The sequence below is a fragment of the Piliocolobus tephrosceles genome, chromosome 6 (genome assembly GCF_002776525.5).
Source record: "Piliocolobus tephrosceles isolate RC106 chromosome 6, ASM277652v3, whole genome shotgun sequence".
Taxonomy (NCBI): domain Eukaryota; kingdom Metazoa; phylum Chordata; class Mammalia; order Primates; family Cercopithecidae; genus Piliocolobus; species Piliocolobus tephrosceles.
Window position 1 is genome coordinate 149,053,505 of NC_045439.1, and position 22,221 is coordinate 149,075,725.

Genomic DNA, 22,221 nt, shown 5'->3' on the forward strand with positions numbered 1-22,221 from the left:
CCTGACACAATACATTTGTAGTTGACATTCTGAGTACTCAGGGTAGCAGCGGGAATGGTTCTCCCGTGATTCATCTCCCCTCCTTCCCTGCAAGCACACATAGCCCTGCTACTTGCCTCTGCTCAACTGCTGCACGGGGTGGGATAGCAGCACCGCACTCTTTGGTAAACGCTTTCTCCGCTCCATGGTACTGTTAACCCAGGGTTGCAGGTGCCAAAGCAGGAATGAAAGCTCCCATTGTACAACACTCATGCAAGGGATCCATGCTGAGGTTTCTGTGGAGACAAGGGAATGCTGAAAGCCAGCTGACAACAAAACAAGACAGAGTGAAACTGTGTAGTTTCGATTCCCCGGGAGTGGGGAAGCCCGTTTTTTCAGAGCAGCTGTAGCAGCTCAGAAACATGTAGTGTCCACATTGCATGTGCAGAGCGCTTTGTGCACAGAACCAGCAAAGCAACAGCCCTTGAAGGTGATGCTGACCTTCCCCGGGGACTTCCTGCTGCTCTTTAAGCCTTTCAGTCCTGAGTTTGAAAAAGGTCAACAAGGCTGAATTTGGGATGAGGGCTCTTTGACCGAAAAGCTCCTCAGAGGACAAAGGGACTGGGAGTCAGGGGTCTGGGATTACTCTGTGGCTTCCAGGCTACTGATGTGGGACATCACATGGCACAGTCTCTCTGGAGCTTCCTTACCAGAGAGTCAGTGCAGAACTGCAAAGTTTCCCTGATGTTCTTGGATAACTTGTGACCTAAAAACCATTCAAACTGGGTTGGAAAGACAAATTGTTCCTGCCCTAAAATCTTTGAGGTCTGCAAGATTCTCTCACTTGAGCCCAGAGAGAAAAAGCAGTTCTGAACTGTCCTTGAAACTTCACTTCCTTTCCTAAGACTAAGACAGGATCTGAGGGAGCAAAAATGCATCAGTGAATGTGGGCTTCCATTCCCATTCACCACCACCCTCACTCCTGTTCTTGAAGGAGGTGGCAGTCCTCACCATTCTAATGTATGTGGTGCTCTCTGCTGGCAGCTAAAATCTTTTTGTTCCCTGAAACAGGATGCCTCTGTAATGCTGAGTCACTAAACCACAGAGAGCAGCTGAGAGAGGATTTGGCTCACAGCCAGTGTCTGGGCCCTCACATTCTCTAGAAGATCTTCCTTCACCTGTTGTATGATCAACTACCCTTCCTATCAAAATGCAGTTGTAATTAAAACCCCTACTTCTCTTCTTCTCTCTCTCAGTAGCTCTCTACTTGGGGTTGTCCTGCCCTCCCAACTGGACCGAAGCTGCAGCTCGTCTTCTACAGGCAGGGTGTCTATCAGGAAAATGGATCTTATGTTTCTCTGTTTTTTTTTGTTTGTTTGTTTGTTTTTTCATTTTGTTTTGTTTTTCCAAATGGTAGAGCCAAGGGCAACAGTGCCATGAGGCTGGGGTAGGGCCAAGGAATGCTTTGATGGGAAGGGGAGAGGGGCAGACATAATGCCTGTCCTTCACAGCTTCCATTAGCAAACACCCCCACTCCATATATGTGTTAAAACTAGGTGAAAACAGTATGTTTTCTATGCAAATATAACTCTAAGACAAATCCCCCAGCGCCACTTTCTTGTCAGATCATTGCTACTACCCAAGCTCCTGATACAGAAATTCCTGGTGCTGCCACAACCACCTGGATCAGAGACCAAAACCAGCTCCTAAAGGTCACAATCTATACCATCACTCATTTTTCATAACTGACTTTGTTAATTCCTACCTATCTCATGTTGCCCTCAGAATGGCTATTCGCCTACAGTGTCCATCCATCACAATAGTGAGAAATAATTTAAAAAGTAGCAGGAAACCATAGTTATCCTTCTTCAAGCCAAGAAGACACACATCGAAAAGGCTGATAGTGGGTTATCAGAAGAAAATGTATTTGCAGACTTATTTTTTAATTAAAATGTGAGAAAAGCAAGGTGCATAATTGTATTTATTAAAAAAATGGCTGGGGGAGTGGTAAAGGAGTATGTATAGGGGTGTGTGTGTATATATATATGTATACATCTTGCAGATAAGTAAACTATCTGGAAGGATTCACAAAATTAATAGTGGCAAATAATTATTGGCACTTATTTTGTGACAGGTACCATTCTAAGCATTTTACAAATATTAATTCACTTAATTCTCATAAAAACTCCACGTGGGAGGTGTTTTATTATCCCCATTTTTCAGGCCAGAGAACCAAGGCACAGAAAGATAAATTATCCTGCCTGAAGTTACATGTCTGAAGAGTGCAGAGCCAGAATTAGACCTGAACAAGCTGTTGGCTGCCTCTCGGAAGGAGAACTGGTTGGCTCAAGAACAGGAGTGAGGAGAAAGACTTTTCCTTTTATATCTCTTTGTACCTTTTGAATTTTGAACCACAAATTTGTAATATATAGTCAGTACATACATGAGTATATATTTAAATTAATTTAATAAAATAACTTAAAAATATAACCTTAAAAATTAATAGTAAAAATCAAGGAAAACATTCAAGTTTTTTCTCTACCGACTATGCTATCCCAGAGAGTCGGTAATAGTACAGTGGTTAATGACTCAGAGGCAGACTGCCTGAGTTCAAATCCTGCTTCTGCCAATAAACTTGAACAAATTTATATTCTCTCTGTGCCTGTGTCGGTTATATTAAGGATTAAATAAGTTAATACGTGTAAAGTGTTTAAAAGAGTATTTGGCATATACTAGTGGCTAGATATATATTAGCTATCATCATCTAAAGTTAAAAACCTAAACGCATTCAGTCAATAAATATTGAGAGTTTGTAGTATACTGGATATCGTTTTAGGCTCTAGATATAAAGCAATGAATAAAACAGAAAAAAAATTTAAAGATCTTCGCCTTTATGAAGCTATTAAGTCCTCAGAGACTGAGAGAGAACATTACATGGGGCAAGAAAATAAAACAGACATGATAAGGTAGAAGAATAAGTGATTGAAAAAGAACATAGGATGTATAGTATCCATTCACATCAGCAAAGTCTCATGGCATGTCACATCTTAGGCAAAAAATGGGATTCACAGATTACATGGTATAGAATAACTTCATTATTCTCAGAATTTATATAAACCCCTAAACCTAGGCAAAAGTAACAATAATTTCTCATATTATTTATTTACACGTCCTATCTACTTCCAAAGGGGATTTACAGTGGAACATAACCAGAAAATCCATTTTGAAAAGAAAAAGATAACTCATATATGTGTACTATGGAACTAGAAAAGACTCTAGAAAAATTCTAGTAGTCACTTAAGTAGCCTTGTGAAAAATAAATCTTTTCAGACTAGTTTCATTTCTGTGTGACTTGATGGTCAAGAAAGCATTGTGATGTTAATTTATTTCAGAATCATGTCAGGGGAATGTGTTAAGAGAAACAGCCTGGCTGATCTAACAGAGACACCATTCATTCATTTCACAGCCAATATTCCTTTGGGCGTGGTTTCGAAGTTTTGGAAAATAAGAAAAAACTTTAAAGAGAGGTTGGAAAAATCAAGAAGTAAAGTAAGGGCCCGTGGACAATGATATCCTGTGGTGGAGGGATGGACAGCCTGGGCATGGAATGGCTTCTCGCTCCCTGGAGGGGTACACTTTTCACCTAATCCCAAATGTCTTTCCTAGGCTTGTTTCTCTCTCAAATAATTAGCTTCCCTGAATGCCCAGCAAGGACCATTGTAACTACTTGGTGCTTTCTTTGCTCTTATTTGCATCCACATGGTATCCTCTCTGAGAAGTACTTTGGCTGAGCTCATCTGCATAGCAAGACAAAGTAGAACATAATGAGGCTATACATGATAGGTGCATACTAATTTCTGATGTTACTTTAAGAAGATTTCAGAACAGCATTTTGCTTCAGTTTTTGTTATGGGAAAATCCATTTTTGTTGTTGCTACGAGTGAATCGAATTTTTCTACATTAATTAGTAAAATTCTCTCTCTCCTTGTGAGTTCTACAAGGGCAAGAATTTTTGACTATTTTCTTCATTGTTATATCCCCAGCACTTAGAGCAGTGCCTAAAAGGACACACCAGATGTTCAATAAATACATTTTGCATAAATGAAGAAAATAGACATAGAACCCACAAAGTAAACGATGTTAAATTCTCATAAGAGTTGAGGAACCGAGACCCAAAGAGTTTATTGGATGTACCTTGGGCCACAAACTGGAATGCATCCCTGGTCTGTGTGACTCTGAATTCTACCTTCTCTTTGTAATGCCGAACAAAACCATACCAGTAACTCTCCAGCTTCACCTTAGAGCTAAAGGAACAGAATGCCTACATGGGCTATGGTGCTGCATTGAGGTTTAGTTTGTTTGTGCTGTCTTTTCACAGAATTGAGAGATTTTTAAAAATAGAGATCCCTATATTCCGCAGTGCATGCGTCTAGCTCTTCTCTTTTCCCATACATGCCACTCACCTCCATGCAGATAAAATACAGGTGCCCTGGAAGATGAACAGCATCTGAGCACCAAAGCAACACAACAGGTGTTTCTAGGAGTCCCTGGACTGTATCAACACTGCTAACTAAACACATAGGAAAAGAAACAATGAAACTCTGTGAAAGCAAAGGTTTCTGTTTGTTTTGATCACTGAGAACTACCAAGCACATAGTATATCATCTAAAAAAATAGAGCTGAAATACTAAGGAAAACATAAAACCAAGAAAAGTATATACCTTGGTTTTAACTCACTGCCATACCTGAAATAGCCAGTTTGAATATTCATTGATTTCATTTTCCATACTTTGAAATGATTTGCCATGCACTGGTGAACATCAGAGAAAGGGTAATGAAAACAACTCATGGAAAGGTGTAAGATATCTCTGCTGTTCTGATAACTAATTTTGAAGCACCCACACATTTTATTATATTCCATTTTGATATACTAAATATGACCAGTAGGAATTTTGCTTGATTTATAACTAATATTTTCTTAAGTGCTCTTAGTTTTGTTGCTTCTGTATCCAAAGTTTGTTTCAATCCTGCTGCATGAGTTTTATTCCTGAGGGCCACTTTCTGAAAGCAGAATATCTAATTCTGGAACACAATCCCATGGAGGTTAACTGTCCTACAAGCTCAGCACACCAAGGGGAGCCTCACATGGAAAGTGCTTATGCCGAAGGCAGGAATTCAAGAGATATAGCAAACATTTATAAATATTTAAATAGAAACCACTGCCATGTCCAGCCTTAAGCCTCTGCTTGATCAAAATTCTATCACATAGCAGGGGGTTGCTTTTGCTAGCTGTGATAACCAGAACAATTTTCCCATGCTACGAAGTTAAAGAGAAGAGAGCTTTAAAAATATGTATATATATGTATATGAGGTAATGTGACCAAGAGGTAGCCCCTGGGTGGGGAAAGGAAGTGTTGTGGACTTCGGTCTGATCTGGAATCCATGAGATTTCAACAAAGGCTTTTACCTCTTTCCTGGAAATAAGTGTGATTGTTGGAAAAGAGGAAGAACAGGCTGAGCCCCACCAACAGAACAACAGAGCTCTCACTCCTTGCTTAGTTTCTTCAAGGATCAAGACCAGTTTTACTGTGTGATAAATGAATGCAGACTTTTCTACCGAGGTAATAAAGAGGTCATTACTTCATGGAGTATGATGATTTGCAAAGTATGGTAATGTCCTAACAAAACCTAAGCAATATTTCACTCTCATTAGAGAGCTTTGAATGTGAATAAAGAACATGTGAAGACTGATACATTATTTAATCAGTCACGAAGACCACAGTTCAGATGTCGAGTTCACATCTTTTAATTTGATGTCTACAATTATTTGTTCGTAAGACCACAGGTGATTTACTGAAAAGACCTATGCTTGTTGAAAACTACTTTGTTTAGAAATATGCCCTGTGCTCCCATTTCAAATATTGCGTCAGTGAAAAAGAAAGAAAACATTTCATTGAAAATTCCCTTGTGTTTTCTGTTCCATCGATACCATGATTTATTTTCTTCATGAAGAACAAGGAGTCACCAAAATTTCAAAAATATTTTCCATGATACCATGGCTAATTTTTCCGAGGCGTTTATCTTGAATAAGCCAAGAAACTTCCAAATGCATTTTTATGTCATTTGGGAGTATTTTTCTCTGCTTTTCATTATTACATCTTTTCAATTTTTGCCAACCCGATTGTGAAATGATAAAAGAAAAATCTAGCTACTGCGAAATCAATTAATGACTGCCATTATCAGTCAAGCAGGTAGGATTTGGATTAGTTGAGGTTATAGAATGCCTTCTAGTATTGTGTTAATCATAGGTAAACAAGGCACTTGTATTTAGAACAAACATTCTAGGAGGGAAATAATATTATCTATTTGTTGTAAGTTTTTGATAATTCTAACTCTGTCTGATACTTCTTCCCCCATTCTCCTCCCACCATCTGGAGGTGACTGATAATATTGTCTACCAACCGTTTTCAAGATCTTTAAATAATAAAATTGTAATATTGTGCTTTTCTGTTTGAGCGGAAGTGCTTCTGTGATTAATGATGTTTTGGTAGTATGGAAAAATAACAGCCCTGTAACTAGTCCTGTCTTACTGTAATCTGTCTGAGGTTATATAGTCAGAGAGTTATAGATAATCCACAATATTTAAATGATATATTCTCCCTAATTTGTACTGATCAAGAGGAAAGTTGTATCCAATTTCATGTTTGCTTGAAGAATGCACCTATGTAGAGGTACAGAGCAATTTTTCATGTGTCTGACTTCCTGCTTGGGGTCAATGGTAGATTTATTTTTAGCTCAAATGACTTGGAAGTTATATGTTAGTGGCTTCAAGGGACCCACTTGAGCAGGCAGTCTCTCTGTTCTCAGATCTCAACCTCCATGTTGGGAGATCCACTGCTCTCTTCAAAGCTGTCAGACACGGTCGTTTGCATCTGCAGAGGTTTCTGCTGCTTTTTGTTTAGCTGTGCCCTGTGCCCAGAGGTGGAGTCTACAGAGACAGTCAGGCCTCCTTGAGCTGCTGTGGGCTCCACCCAGTTCGACCTTCCTAGCAGCTTTGTTTACCTACTTAAGCCTCAGCAATGGCAGGCAACCCTCCCCCAGCCTTGCTGCTGCCTTGCAGTTAGATCCCAGACTGCTGTGCTAGCAATGAGGGAGGCTCCGTGGGTGTGGGACCCTCCTGGCCTGGTGTGTTATATAATCTCCTGTTGTGCCATTTGCTAAGACCCTTGGTAAAGCGCAGTATTCGGGTGAGAGTTACCCGATTTTCCAGGTATTGTGTGTCTCAGTTCCCCTGGCTAGGAAAGGGACTCCCTTCCCCCTTGCGCTTTCCAGGTGAGGCGATGCCTCACCCTGCTTCAGCTCTTGCTGGTAGGGCTGCAGCAGCTGACCAGCACCGATTGTCTGGCACTCTCCAGTGAGATGAACCTGGTACCTCAGTTGAAAATGCAGAAATCACCCGTCTTCTGTGTCGCTTGCACTGGGAGCTGGAGACTGGAGCTGTTCCTATTCGGCCATCTTGCTCCGCCCTCCTATTTCATACATTTCTATGCTTTTTGCATTTTATAGAATATTTATCACTATTGCAGTTATAAATGCGTATCTCGAAAAATTGAGTAACATGCTCAATATAAACAACTGGAAAACACAGAAAAGTGTAAGTAAAAGTTATTCTTCTCTTCCACCCTGAAATAACCACTTTAACTACTCTGGCATATTTCTTCCCAGTGTTTTGTTTAACATATCTGTTTGTTTGTATTTGAGTGCATGTAAATATATAGAGGATATACTGTACATACAATTGTATTCATGTTTCTTCACTTAATACTGTGAATATATCCTCAAAGATATTACTTAATAATACGATTTCATGTTGCTAATGTACATTAATTTACTTAATCATTCCAATACAATTAGGCAATTAAGGTGTTTGTGTATTTTCTATTATAACTATTTCTTTAGGATAGATTTCTAGTAGAGGAATACTAGGACAAGTAATTTGATCACTTTCAAGGCTGCTTTATATTGCCAAATTGCTTCCCAGAAAAATTGTGCCAATTTATACTTTATGAGCATTGCATGAAAATTTTCATCTCTACATATCCCTTAACAAAGTCTTAAACATTTCTAAAGAGTCTGACTATCATGTCTGGTAATCATAGCAGCAAATGGAAAATGGAGGAGAAAAGAGGAGGCAGCACTTCTTCAGTGAAGGATAATGTGGCTTCAGCCCTTTTAGAATTAAAATCAACTCTATTCTTGTTCACAGATTCTCATGTCTTTCACCTTAAGATAGTAACTCCAATGTTCCTTATGATCACCAGCATAATCTTGATGATGTATCTTAAATTGGAGAATATTCAGGAACCATGTGTGCCATGCTAGAGTTTTGAGGTTTTGTTTCAGTGTTCTTTGGAACATTTTAACTTGCCTGTCACCTGGTTTTATTTGGATTTATGTTATTGCTAATATTCCTCATTGCATTTACTTTTCCATAAAGAATAAAATAAATTTAAAAGATTGTCAAATAGCAGTTATCTTATGCCCAGCTGAATACTTATGAATGAAGAAAAGTAACATTAGTTAATATGAAATAAAATCAATGGTACAAGAGATAGAATGTGTTGGAACACTAGGCACAGCAAGCTAGAACTTTTAAGCTGTTTTAGGGTTATATTTCTCACTTCTCTGGTATACCAAAAGGCCAGGGAACCATTTGCTCTAGAGAAATAAAAGAGCCTTTCAGCATCAATCCAACAGAAAATCAGGCTACGTTGTTCAGAGAGGCCACAAGAGTTTCATGCTAAGATAAAAATCTGAGTTTACCCCCAGCCCACAAAACTTGAAATAAATAAATCATTGAAATTCTCACCCCTTAAATGTAGACATGAAAACACCAGTGGGCATCTGTCTGTTCATCACCATGGAGGTGTTAGGATTCGCATCTCTTTATAGGCAAGCAGGGCTTTTCATCAAGAGCTTGACCGTGGCTTCACCCTTCTTCTAATCTCAATAATAGTTCATGGCTGAACTCCAGGAGCTTATAATTTTTGTTTGTGTATTTTTTCTCTTTATTCCCCTTTTGGAAATTAGGCTTTTACATACACAAGAGCAGACATGATCACTGGCATTATTTGTATCCTTTTATGTATATACATATACACACACATATATAATATACATATAATATTATATTTTATATGTAATATATACATACATATATTTTATGTATAATATATACTATATACACATATATTTTTATATTATATATGTACATATATATACACATACATATATACATATATAATATTATATATATATATTTTTTGAGATGGAGTTTCACTCTGTGGCCCGGGCTGGAGTGCAGTGGCCGGATCTCAGCTCACTGCAAGCTCTGCCTCCCGGGTTCACACCATTCTCCTGCCTCAGCCTCCCGAGTAGCTGGGACTACAGGTGCCTGCCACCACGCCCAGCTAATGTTGTTGCTGTTGTATTTTTTTAGTAGAGATGGGGTTTCACCATGTTAGCTAGGATGGTCTCGATCTCCTGACCTCATGATCCGCCCACCTTGGCCCCCCAAAATGCTGGGATTACAGGCGTGAGCCACCACACCCAGCCTTCCTTTTATATTTTTTGCATGTAAATTCATGATGTGCCGCAGGGGGCAAATTGTATGTGGGAAAATGAAAGATGTGTTGATAACGTCAAATGCCGAGATTATCTTGGTCTTCGCTTAAACAGCAATTCCTTATTATGCTTATTTTAAATGAATATAAAATGTCTGTTCCCTGCCAATTTATAATTTATTGTGGGCGAGTACCAGAATCTGTTTCCTATGTCGTTTAACCAAAGCACCCTTGTACTAAATTTGCTTCCTTTTGGTTATTGAAAGCCATCATATAAGAGTGCTCACTCACTCCCTCATTAGAGAAACACTTTAGTTAACAATTTTGCAGGCACTACTATGTTGTGGGCATAAAAGGGGTGGCAAATAAAAGGCTAGGTCTGTGGCTGGTGTCTTTGTGTATCGGTTTCTTCGTAAATAAGGTAGATGCCATCCACAGTGACTCTGCTGACTCAGTGGATAGATGATGGTGGTGTTGTACCCTTGTGTCTTCTTTCCTCATTGTTATGCAAAGACTCTGGGTGAATAGCATTATTTGAGACAGATTGGAATTAACAGGCAGACGAGCCAGTGGCTGCATGGGTCTCTGTTCTTTTGACTTCCTGCAAAAAAGAAATGCTTAGGCTGGAACACTTCTAGTTACACTGAGGATCTGGGTTCCAGAAGAGACTTTTCTGTAGCTCTCCCTTTTTCATAGAGTAAGCCTGACAGCAGCCTGGAATGGAGTGAATAAGCATTTGAACTTAAGCTCCTGGAAGCCTGAGCTCAGGTGCCCGCTGTTTAAAGGGGAGTTCTGGGAAAGACGCCCGCCCACTAACTAGAGATCTGTGAGAAGTTGAGTTTGGACATAGCCTCCTTGCTGGCTGGGGAGTCTAGGGCACCTGCTGTCTGTTTTCAATAAATTGCTATTTACCCACTGGGGTCATTAATCAGAGAATCCTGTTTGTCTTCATGTCCACTTCTGAATTGGAATATTGTTGCCAGCAGCTATCTTCTTGTTAACTTATTCATTGGCATAATGACACAAAACAAGTAAACGTGATTGATTTTTAAAAACTGGACTCAAGTGTGATTGAAGTAGAATTCTGGGTCATTTTCAGCACCAGAAATCATCAGCAACAGCTAGTTATATCTTTATTTACTAAAATGTAATTATCGAGGGGAGTGTGTTTCCATTTCGATTTTGATGACTTATTTTTGGTTTTCAGCTGTGGAACAGTTTTCTTTTTTTTCTTTTTTTGCTTTATAATGTAGACTTTTAAAGATCCTACTTTTATAAACATTGAGAAAGATGAAAGATAATTTCACTGAGAAGAAGCAAATCTGTTCTGCTAACTATGGTAAATTTCTTTAGATGTGTTAGAATTGAATCATCCCATTTCAGCTGCACCAAGATCTTCATTAAAAAGGAACATTTAGGCTGAAACTTTTAGCTTTTATTAAGTGGCAGCATGTCTTTGAGTATTTTTCAGACTATCTCACTTCTTTTTTTCCCTTATAATCAGGTGAATTCTATCTAGGAGATAATGCATACAATTATGAGAGAGTGAATATTAATCCAAAGTCTAAGGGTGGCCTTCCTGAAGTCTCTATGCAAATCTTATCTAATCATAAAACCCCCGCAGAGAAAGATTATATAATTCATCTTGTTTAGTTGGATTTAGCAACTATTGGCCTATTGGATAGCAATGGCCCTTTGGGGAGTGAGGCTGAGCCAGGAAGCCTCCAGCTATGGCCTAATAACCCCGATGCTGGGTCTCAGGCACCAGCTGACCTCTGAGACAGAGACTTTGGCATTTAACTTTTAGTCTCAGCTCCAGGGTCAGCTCACATTGGCCAGTCTTTTCAGGGCAGTCTCTGTAATTGACTGGCCTTGTCCCAATTTTTTTCTTATTTGGGGAATTTCCCTTTTTCTCTTCATGTCCTAATAGGGAGGCCTCCCTTTATCCTTATTCAACCTTCACTGACTTTCTTCAGACAGCTTAGCTAAACTTCCTTATCTTTTCTGGTTGAAATGTCCTCTCCCTGGATGATGATTTATCTGTACACAGAGCTGATAAATGACTCTGCAGTTTGATGTTTGTATAAGTATCCCTTTAGTGAAATTTTGAGAGTCATCAATAGGTCTGATTCCCTGGACAGTGATCCACTTAGTCTAGACTAGAGCAACACTAGGGCTTGTAAGGATTCTGCTGATGTCCAAAAGAGAAGGTTCCCAGGGGCAAAGAATACACCATATGCTCTCGCAAGCACCTGAAGTCCTGTATGATCTCTGCATAGAGAAGGATCTCCTTGCAAGTTGAGTGCAGCGTGAGAGATCGTGGTCTGGAAAGGCAGGGAGGACCAAGTGAAGGAATTGTCATTTTTTGGTATTTCACTAGCTGCCAGTATTCTCATTTTAATTTTTGGTCTGATTTTTCATCTGATGACTTCCAGGCCTGACCTGTGCCCTCTCAGCTGCGCTGAGCTGAGATTACTCACTGCATTTGACTTTATTTGTAGAATGTGCTTCAGTCTCAAGGTCCCTGGAGTCCTATGAACTGGCCGCAGAACTACAGAAAGTAAATGAAAGACAAAATTATAAGGAAACAAGCCCTAGACATGCCTTTTGTCCCACCCTGAGAAGGACTTACTTCATCTCTAGTCATTGATCACATGTGGGAAAGAGTAAAGAGGCAATCATAAAACTTCACGAATCCTTCCTAGTGCTGACAAGGGTCTCGAAAGTTCTCTGAGAACTGCTTCCTTGAAAGAGTGGGCTGACCTTTTCCCTGTTGATACTGTCTTTACTTAAGAGTTTGGGAAAAATTCATGGCAAAATGATCTTAGGAAATTTAAACATTGTGTTTAATCTAAGAGATGAACTAAGAGAGCTATGGAAATGAGACATTCATGTTCTAAACTCAAGAGAGCCAGTCAGTTGTAGTTTTGTTGAACGCTTTGGCTTGTGTCTCCCCAAAAGGGTGATTAAAACTCATCTCAATGATCTGTAACCTCAGGCAGTCTTCATTGCTTTCTGTTTATTAAACAGGTGAAGGTCACACACCTGAGTACCTGGCCTCTCTGAGCTTGAACAGTCTAGCCAAAGGACATTATTTTATCCAATATGGTAGAGAGGACATCTCAACAAGCCTTTTCAAATCATAGTGGCAGGGAAAGCAACAAAAATTCAGACAATTTTGATGATCCAGACCACATAAAATCCTAGACAGGATGTGCTTTCTTCAGCAGTTACCCTCTCTCTCCTATCTGAGTCTTTTGGGTATCTTCCTTTTCTTTTTCTTACCTGGGGAAGGTTTACATGTGAAAATTCACCCATCTGATATAAATTGAAATACAGGTCATTTTTCTAGGATAAGTTTACTTACACAAGGTTTCAAGGGCATTATGAGTTTAAATATTAACCCTTTGCTATTTCTTAAAACAAGAATGGAAACCTTACTAAAGCAAGAGCTGTCCATTCTTTTTCTTTTTTTTTTTTTTAGACAGAGTCTTGCTCTGTCACACAGGCTGGAGTGCAGTGGCATGATCTCGGCTCACTGCAATCTCTGCCTCCAGGGTTCAAGTGAGTCTCCTGCTTCAGCCTCCCGAGTAGCTGGGACTACAGGTGCGTTTCACCAAGCACGGCTAATTTTTTTGTATTTTTAGTAGAGACGGGGTTTCACTGTGTTAGCCAGGATGGTCTTGATCTCCTGACCTTGTGATCCACCCGCCTTGGCCTTCCAAAGTGCTGGGATTACAGGCGTGAGCCACCGCGCCCGGCCTCTGCCCATTGTTTTCACAGACCACAGCAGCATATGTTACCCTACACTCCAAAAAAGGCATGGAAAGATGCAGCCCTGAATCCTTTTGGGAATAAAGGAGGGTATGAGTTAATAAAATATTTCCAACAATCATCAGTCCATCCCAGGAAAGGAATGTCGTATATGTGCATAATTTCTTTCCTAATTATACTCGATTTAGAAAGAACTTTTTGGCTGGAATTAGTTACAGAGATACAGTTGCTTTGTCAATGCAGACATTTACTTGAAGTGCACCCTTCAGGAGATACGAGGGAATGTAACAGTGCAAAATAAAACTGTTTCAAGAAAGGATCAGAGAAAAGTTGGGAAAGAGTAGCTTGGGTCAGGAAAGGAGGAAGGTAGGCGGCACTATGGAAGTTGACCTTGTCAAGAAGAGAATGGTCAGAAATCAGGAAGAGAACTTGTCTCCTAAAGAATAGGTGGCTAAAAGAAAGTAACAGTGACCTGAGATGAAACCAAGTGGGTGACCATTTTAAACTTGTGAGCGCTGGACTCTGACAGCACCCTGGGGTGTGGCTGTACCTTATACATGGCCCACAGTTTGTACCCTCCAGTAGAGGAGCTCTGCAGTGAGTAACAGCTCTCAGAGTGCCTGGAACCCTGAAGACTCCTTACAGAGGAGACTCACTAAACAGGATGAACAGAAAGTCAATCCCAAAGGCAATCCAGAGAAGGAAATCTTGCTTGTTCCTTGTTTGGTAGCAGTAGAACTGACCAGAAGCTAAGAGATCAAGTTCTAATCTCTTCCTCTAGAGACGAAGTCCGGACTTTGTTTTGCCAGTAACTATAGGTGAGAGCTGCGATTTCCTCAATCTGACATGGCTATTCTTTGTAACCAGTGCTAGCTGCTCTAAACAAGCTTCACCCCGGAAGTGGTAATAAGAAGAATTTATATTGTCACTGTCATTTCTCTAATTTTAAGGGCTTAAAAATTAACTCTTTATGATTAAGCCTGTATACACTTCCATTTCCATTTAGAAAACGTGCTCTGGATTTCTTAATTTTGTAGAGGTGGGGATTAGGAGGGTTTAATAATGTCACATTCCAAGATGATAATATGTTGCTAAACTCCTGGGTGCTCCAAGTTTATTCCTGATAACAGATTTGGCAGGAACAAAACAATTACAGAACATGTGTGCCTTTGCTGGTCCAGGTGCCAAGAGGAGCAAAGGGCTGAAGTAGTGAGTCACTTAGTGACAGCCTTGTCTAGTCCCAAACAAGCCACTTATCCTGATCTGTTCTCCACTTTCTGTATCCATGACAATGGGAGACTAGTGCTTGGATCTCCTATACTATTTCTAGAGGTTGTGAATAATAAAAAGATTAGCAAGGCCAGGTGCAGTGGCTCACGCCTGTAATCCCAACACTTTGGGAGGCTAAGGCCAGAGGATCACTTGAGCTTATGAGTTTGAGATCAGCTTGGGCAACATAGTGAGACCTCTGTCTCTACAAAAAGTAAAAAAAAAAAAAAAAGAAAAAAAATTAGCTGGGCATGGTAGCATGTGCCTATAGTCCCACCTAGCAAAAAGGCTGATGGTGGGAGGATCACTTGAGCCAATGTGGTTGAGGCTGTAGTGAATTCTCACTACACCACAGCACTCCAGGCTGGATGACAGAGCAAGATCCTGTTCTAAAACACACACACACACACACACACACACACACACACACACACACACATATCAAAAAAGCATTCATCTTGAATTGTATATATTATGTCAAGTGGCCTTAGTCTTTCTTGTGGATATTTATTTTGACACATAAATTAGAAGAGTTGTCTCTGATCTTTTGAATTGTCTACATACAGTGTGACTAAGTATTTCTTTAGTGAGAGTTAGGTAAATATTATGGACTTACAAAAGGAGAAAACATGTCATCTTGGCTGCAGTTGTGGATGATAAATAAATATTGTTTTAGCTAGCATTTGCAAAGTGATTCACAATTTATAAAGCCTCTTTATATATCCTTGTTACATTACACTTTCAGGTTTCCAGAAGAGCGTTCGTTTTCATTTAATGCAATGTTCTTAGCGGAAGTTTGAAAAAAATCTATTGCCACTAAGTGATATCTGACCACCCTTCCCTTTCCTCATTGTTCTCCTTCAACAGTCACTGTAACCAGAAAAGAACTAGATTTTTATATCAGTCAGGGGAGACTCTATTAGCTGCAATACAGTAAACCCTCATATATGAGTGGTTATTAACAACAAAGGCTTATTCCTTACTGATGCTTTATGACCACCACAGGTCAGCTGGAGGCCCTTCCCCATGTCCTAGTCCTCAGGTGCACAGGCTCATGAAGGCTCCATGGTGTCAGGCATTGTCGGTTACTCTGGAAGTGTCAGGGAATGTGGCACCCGCTCTCCAAGGCGTCTACCTGGATGTGACACGTGTCGCTTCAGTCATGTTGTACCTCTGCCTTAGATGTCCCTTAGCCACATATAACTGCAAGGATTTGGAAATAGCAATCTTATTTGCCAGAAAGAAAATGAACTGAAAATATCGGTGAGCAATACTAATGATTACCAGAATTTTATTTACAGTAGGCCTCAACTTCGGCAAAATTGTGAAGAAAGAAGATTTTATTTTGAGTGTCCCAACTCTCAATATCATTTTTCTGTGTTCCCTACTCCTTCCTTCAGCCTCTTCAGTTACCCAAGGCTCTTTTCTTTCGTCATCAGAACTGGTTTGATATTTTTGCTAATTTGTCTAATTCTAAGGTCAACATTATAGCTTCTGATACTATTTATATTTTTAGCTTCATCTCTGATGATGGAATAATAAGCTTTTCTTTTGATAATGGTTGAGGGCAGTTTCTTTTCCTATGGAGCAGTTGGGGATTAAGAGGTCAGAGCTAAGGGAGAGATCTCTTGAATTCACACCCTGCAGATGGGAGCACACGGGGAGTGGGCTGTGTCAGAGAGCTATAGCCAGCTGTGAGATGACAGTCTTTTTTTCCAATGAGCTTAAATCACAGTAGTGAAGGAAACACAAAGACACACCTATATGTTGAAATGATTCCCCCAATCCCCCATGAAACACATAAGGCATTTTTTAGTGTGTGATTGAATAATGGTCCCCCATAGACATCTGCATGCTAATTCCCAGGATCTGTGAATATGTTATATTACATGACAAAAGAAACTGTGCAAGTGTGATTAAATAAGGATGTTGAGATGAGAAGATTATGCTAGATTATTCATCCCACAGAAATCACAAGGCTCTTCATAAGAGGGAGGCAGGAGGGTCAGAGCTGGAGAAGATTCAGCGACCAAAGTAGAGGTTAGGGTGATGTGACCAAGAGTCCAGAATGTGAGTGACTTCTAGAAAGTAAAAAAGACAAGGGACCGAGTTTCCCATAGAGCCTCCAGAAAGAACAAATTCTTATTTTAGTTTCATAAGATTCATTTCACACTTCTGACTTCTAGAACTGTAAGATAATCAATTTGTGTTATTTTTAAGCCATGACGTTTGTGGTAATTTGTTATAGCAGAAACAGGAAACTAATATATAGAGACTGTTTTAAAAAATGGTTCAGAGCATGAGCTTCAAGGTCAGATAGAGATGAGTTTGAATTTTGGGTGAGCCAGTCCCTCACTAGGAGTGTTGGCTCAACATATACAACTTCTCTACTCCTCAGATTCCTCGCTGGTAAAAGCAGGGCAATGTTAACAGCCACTTAAAAAGGTTGTTGTGAGATTAAATCAAATATTTTTTGTTTGGCCCACAGTACAGCCTCAGTGCATGTTAAATGCAAACATAAACTCATGTGCATTACTGCCTGCGACGCTGCAACATGTACAATTATAACGATAATGCTTTATACATGTATATAAATTTCCATCTTCCAGAGCATTTGACTTATGCAAACTTTATGTAATCCTTAGTTGAACTTCACGAGAGAAGTCAGAACTAGCGAAGGGGCAACAGGAAAGGAGTCATGCTGGTTGGAGACAGGCATGACTGGCATACTAGTGCAGACAGCTTCATGGAGCTCAAGTGACACCTGGGCAGAGATTGTGGAAGATGTTATTTTCAGTTCAAAAATACCTACTGAATACAAAATGTGTATTTTGCAACTATTATGTGACCCAAACTGTGTCAGACCCTGGAATGAAGGTTGCCGCTGTTGTCAAAGAGAAGCAAAGTGTATGAGGCAAGAGAATGGCCTTTGCTTGGTTGACGTAGTATTCTACGCACTGCTCAATGTTCTTCACTTCTAGCAGCTAATGCCTTGAACCTTTAGAACGTTGTCTCCTGTAGGATAATGGTTTTGCAGTTTCAGTGAAAACTATCATTGTGTTTGCCCAAATTTAAATACATTGTGGCTACGGGGAATTCAGGACAGCTCACATGAAACTAAGAGGCGTGGAGTTTGAAAATTTATACTCATGGTTAATTGTGTGACTCTGCTATGAGAAAGAACAGGGTTCAAGCTCCAGCTACTGTTTTGCTGTATGTGTGACCCCCCAAAAATGTTATTAACCTAAGTTCCCTCCATGTGAAGTAGGACTAAAATAGAACCTACTCTCTATATCTTTTTTATACTTATAGTAAGCACTCACTCACATTTTTACTCATTATAATAATTATTCTAAGCCAGAACTTTAAAAAACATGTCAGTTGATTAAAATAACTAAAATAGCAAATACTAAGGTAACATTTCCTGAGAGCAACTTATAAGGAGAGAGTTTTCTATTCCCTTGTCCTATTTTGAAAAACATTCTTCAAACACATTTTCTCTCTCATGTATTTCTCTAATACATGTATTTGTTTCTTTATTTAGGGAAAAAGTCAAGAAAGCAAAAGACCTACCCTTTAAGAGATAAAATTTTAAAAAATCAACAAAGTCAAAGGGTCTTGAACAATTTGTTGTTGTTATGCTTTGTTTTAATTGGCTTTTATTAGAAATAACCTTAAAATCTCTTTTCTGAAACGACCACCTTTTTTTATTTCTGATTTTTCAGTCTCCAGATTGGAAGTACTTTATATCTATCTCCTAATTGGGACTCCAAAACTTCCCACTTCTGGCTCCCAAACACTTGCTAAACTTTTAATTGCTAAAATCCCTCTTCAAATGTGAGGACATCTGTGGGCACGGATTTATTTGGCTTTCTTCTCTCCCACTTTTGCTGCATTTTATATAAACATTTTCAAGCTGCCTCACACAGATTCCTGTATGGTTCCCCCTAGCAACTTGTTTTGAGCCTGAACACTTTCCCTTTATGACTGCTCCATGTTTCCTACCCCTTGGCCAATTTAGACCCAATGCCCTAGTGTTCTTTCCAATCCGTGAGCTGGGTGACAGCTGACAGGAGGTGAGTGACAGATGGGCAGTTCACCTCAAATCATACTTTGGTTTGCAACATCGAGAGTGATGATCTTGCAAAAGAAAAATAAAAGAAAGAGAGCTTTTGTGGGGTCTTTCTTATTTCTTATTTCCTTGGACCTTCTTCTGGGCAATGAAAATACTTCCAGGACGCCCAGGCAGTTGACACAGTGACTTCTCTATATGCTGTTTCCTAAGCTGAGTTTTCTCTGCCTGCTTCTTTTCTTTCCCACCCTCACCCCAGCTTTACTGATGTATAATTGACAAAAATTCCATATATTTAGGGAGTACGATGTGATTATTTGGTATATGTATACCTTGTAAAATGATGACCACATCATTAACACATTCATCACCTCATATAACTAGGTTTTTTGTGGTGAGAAAAAAATAAGGTCTAGTCTTAGCAGATTTCAAGTGTGCAATAGAGTCTTATGAACTATGGTTGCCATGCTGCACATTAGATCCCCAGACCTTATTCATCTTATAATTGAAAGTTTGTGCTTTTGGACTGACATTCCTGCTTTCCCCCCAACCTCTAGCCCCTGGCAATCACTGTCCTACTCTCCGCTTCTGGGTTCAACTTTTTTAGATTCTACCTAACAGTGAGATTATTCAGTATTTGTCTTTCTATGCGTGGCTTATTTCGCTTAGCCTGATGTCCTCAAGGTTTAACCTTGATGTCCTCAAGGTTATTTGTGACATGTAGTCACAAATAGCAGGATTTCTTTCTTTTCAAGGCTGGAGAGTATTCTACTGTATATACCACATTTTCTTTATTCACTGATCAAAGGATACTTAGTTTGTTTCCATATCTTGGCTATTGCAAATAATGTGGCAGGAAACATGGCAGTGCTAACATCTCTTTCAGATCATGATTTTAATTCTTTTGGATATCTATCCAGAAGCGGGGTTGCTAGATCAAATCGTAGTTCTGTTTTTAATTTTTCGAGGAAGCTTCATACTGTTTTCATGTGTATAAGGCTTTTTCTAACACAAAAGCAGAGACCAGACACTGCTCACTGCTCTGCCAGGCTCTTTTTGAGTGTAAACGTGCACGTCTATGTGTTTGTGTCCATGTGATTGAAAAAGGGTTAAAAAAAAAACAATCAGAACCTTAATGGACACTGGGCAAAGCTTGGTTTGGGGATGTACAAAGAGAGATGCCTCATTTTCTGCTTTCGAGGCTTCATAATTTTGCCTCTGAAGAGTCTCCTCCACAAAGCGTTTCATATGGAGTTTTGGAGATAGTGCCATGTCTTAATGCCTATACTTAGGCTGTGTTCCACACCTCAGTAAAGCACTTCTCCTCAACCCTGTGTGGTTGGAACTGACACTCAGTCTAACGGTCCTGGCAGGCAAAATGTTTGAGAAGACTCACTTTAGAATTGCCCATGGGAAAATATATAAGTAGTCAATGGTTTTATGATTAAAAATTTAGCTACATTTCAATGGGTCATATTATATTTTGAATTAGCTAAACTCCAAAATAAGTATCAGCTCAAGAAAAATATAAGTAATTATCTCATTCAGGCCATATATTTCTTTTATAGTTTAGAAAACTATAAAGGATTCCCACATGTCAAAAATAAAACCACTTGGGCTGAGAGTTCATTGCTAACTGTAGAGTCAACGGTTGCGTTGATTCTTGGGGAAATAGTATGAGTAGAGACAAACTTGGCTAATATATCTTGTAGAAAACATGTGGCTTGAGGTTTATGCAGAAATTAGGTAGGGTGAGAAACTACGTGGCATTCCTGTTGCTTCTTCTTGCTCTTCGCCCACAGAGGCCCTGCTAACCAAGCCCCACACATTGTGTGAGCATCCGTCTCAACACAGTGTTCTAGGGACCCAGCGAGGTCCCTGTGTTTCAGCAGAAGTCTGGACTGTTCAGCTAAAGGGTTAAGGTCATTGTCTCCACAGCAGAGACTAGAAGTTTGTTCTAAAGTGAGCCTTTCTCAGGCCATTCTATGCCTCCCATTTCCAAAAACTAGAGCCCAGTGACTCTGGGGCTCTATTTTAATTTCTCACATTTCTCTAATTTATCTTGATTGGGAGGGGAGAATTTGGCACCATTGAAAATAGAAAAAACATATACTGTGTTCATGTTCAAGCCTTAAATTGGGCATCATATCTCTGAGAAGGTCCATTGAGAATTTTCAAATTTGGCTAAGTGTCTCTTAAAATATTCTTCCACTGTATCTATCAGCACAGTACATTGGAATAAATGGTCAGCCTGTGTGTCTATCACACATAGAATGTATGGCCTTTGAAGGCAGGTAGAGTTGTACTGTTAATGAGGCCCAAACTTGAGCCTGAGCTGTGCTTTCCTTAGAAATCAGGGCTCCCTGGAGACTAATGGCATAAGCTCTTCAGCTCTCTGTTTGCTTCAGTGACCAAGAATTCCCTCAGGAGAGAACTTGCTCTATGAGAAGAGGAAACTAAGATACACCAATTTCAATGACAAGAACTGTGGATAATCCTGAACACTGTAATGGTACTACCAGACTTTCAGCCCTTCTAGGCTTTTGCTTAGAATAAATTTGGCTTAAAAAATAAGAGCACTCTAAAACCAAAAAGGGTTGTTTTTCTGAAATCTCTTAAGGATATTGAGAGTTCCAGGTTTTGGTAACATGAGTGCGAGAATCTGCAGGTGCCTTCCCCAACACTGAGCACTGGCAGCCTCTGTTGAGGCCTTAGGCACAGATGGAGATAGAGAGCTCTAGCTCTGTGGCTTGGATCTGGAGAGAAGGAGAAGAGACATTGCATGGCAGCCCAGACGCTCAGTGCACAAAGCACATATGAGGCATTCTTTAGGACTCCTAGAATAGTCTGGGAGGAGTTTGAGAGGGGTTTGGAGCTCCCACAAAACTGTTAGGGGTCAGCACCATGGGAATACTAATGTATAACTATTGTTTCTCTGTTTTTACCCCTTAGCTAGGATGAAATGGCTTGGAAGATGTGTGTGTGTGTGTGTGTGTGTGTGTGTGTAGTTATATATTATATAATTAAATATGTGATTAATATTTTATTCATCTAATATATTACATATGTGTGTGGTGTGAATTTTTGGTGTCAAGGATAGCATCTTGTACATAGAAATTTAGAGTTTTAATGAATTAATTATTGGCAATAGGCATCATTATGCAAAGATGTTTTTAGTAATTTACATTTTGAATAAACCCAAATTTTTTTAGATCCAGAATAATTTCTTTTAGGCTCTAGGCAAAGAGGCCTGGGATTGGTTTGCATGAATATGAATTATGTACACATTGGGAAGAAGTTTTGGGAGTCAAGACAGCATGATGACTCCACCAGAAATCCTTTTTTCAGAAAGTACGTTTAGACATTTCATAAGCCTTTACTGGTCATAAACAACAAATTCCTTGCGCACAATGTTGGCAAGCAAAATCATTGTTTTCTGTAAACTATCTCTTTTAGTACAAAAAAATTCTGTTCTTGGAACAATATCAAGTTATGTTTTAAGGA

General features: G+C 39.5%; 1 long non-coding RNA gene across 5 annotated transcripts in view; it reads right to left on the reverse strand.

Annotated features, from left to right (window-relative positions):
- Window positions 1–121: 121 nt before the first annotated feature.
- LOC111554634 overlaps window positions 122–22,221 on the reverse strand; it is a 28,379-nt gene continuing 6,279 nt past the window's right edge. For 2 of the 5 annotated variants that reach the window (XR_002735296.1, XR_002735299.1), the window contains 2 exons: window positions 15,629–15,848; window positions 10,796–12,153 (listed from right to left, as the gene is read on the reverse strand). This is a non-coding gene — a long non-coding RNA (uncharacterized LOC111554634). Of the gene's footprint in view, window positions 276–9,760; window positions 10,204–10,795; window positions 12,154–15,628; window positions 15,849–22,221 lie in introns of those variants that run through there. The other 3 variants (XR_002735298.1, XR_002735297.2, XR_002735300.1) reach the window with 3 other exon arrangements.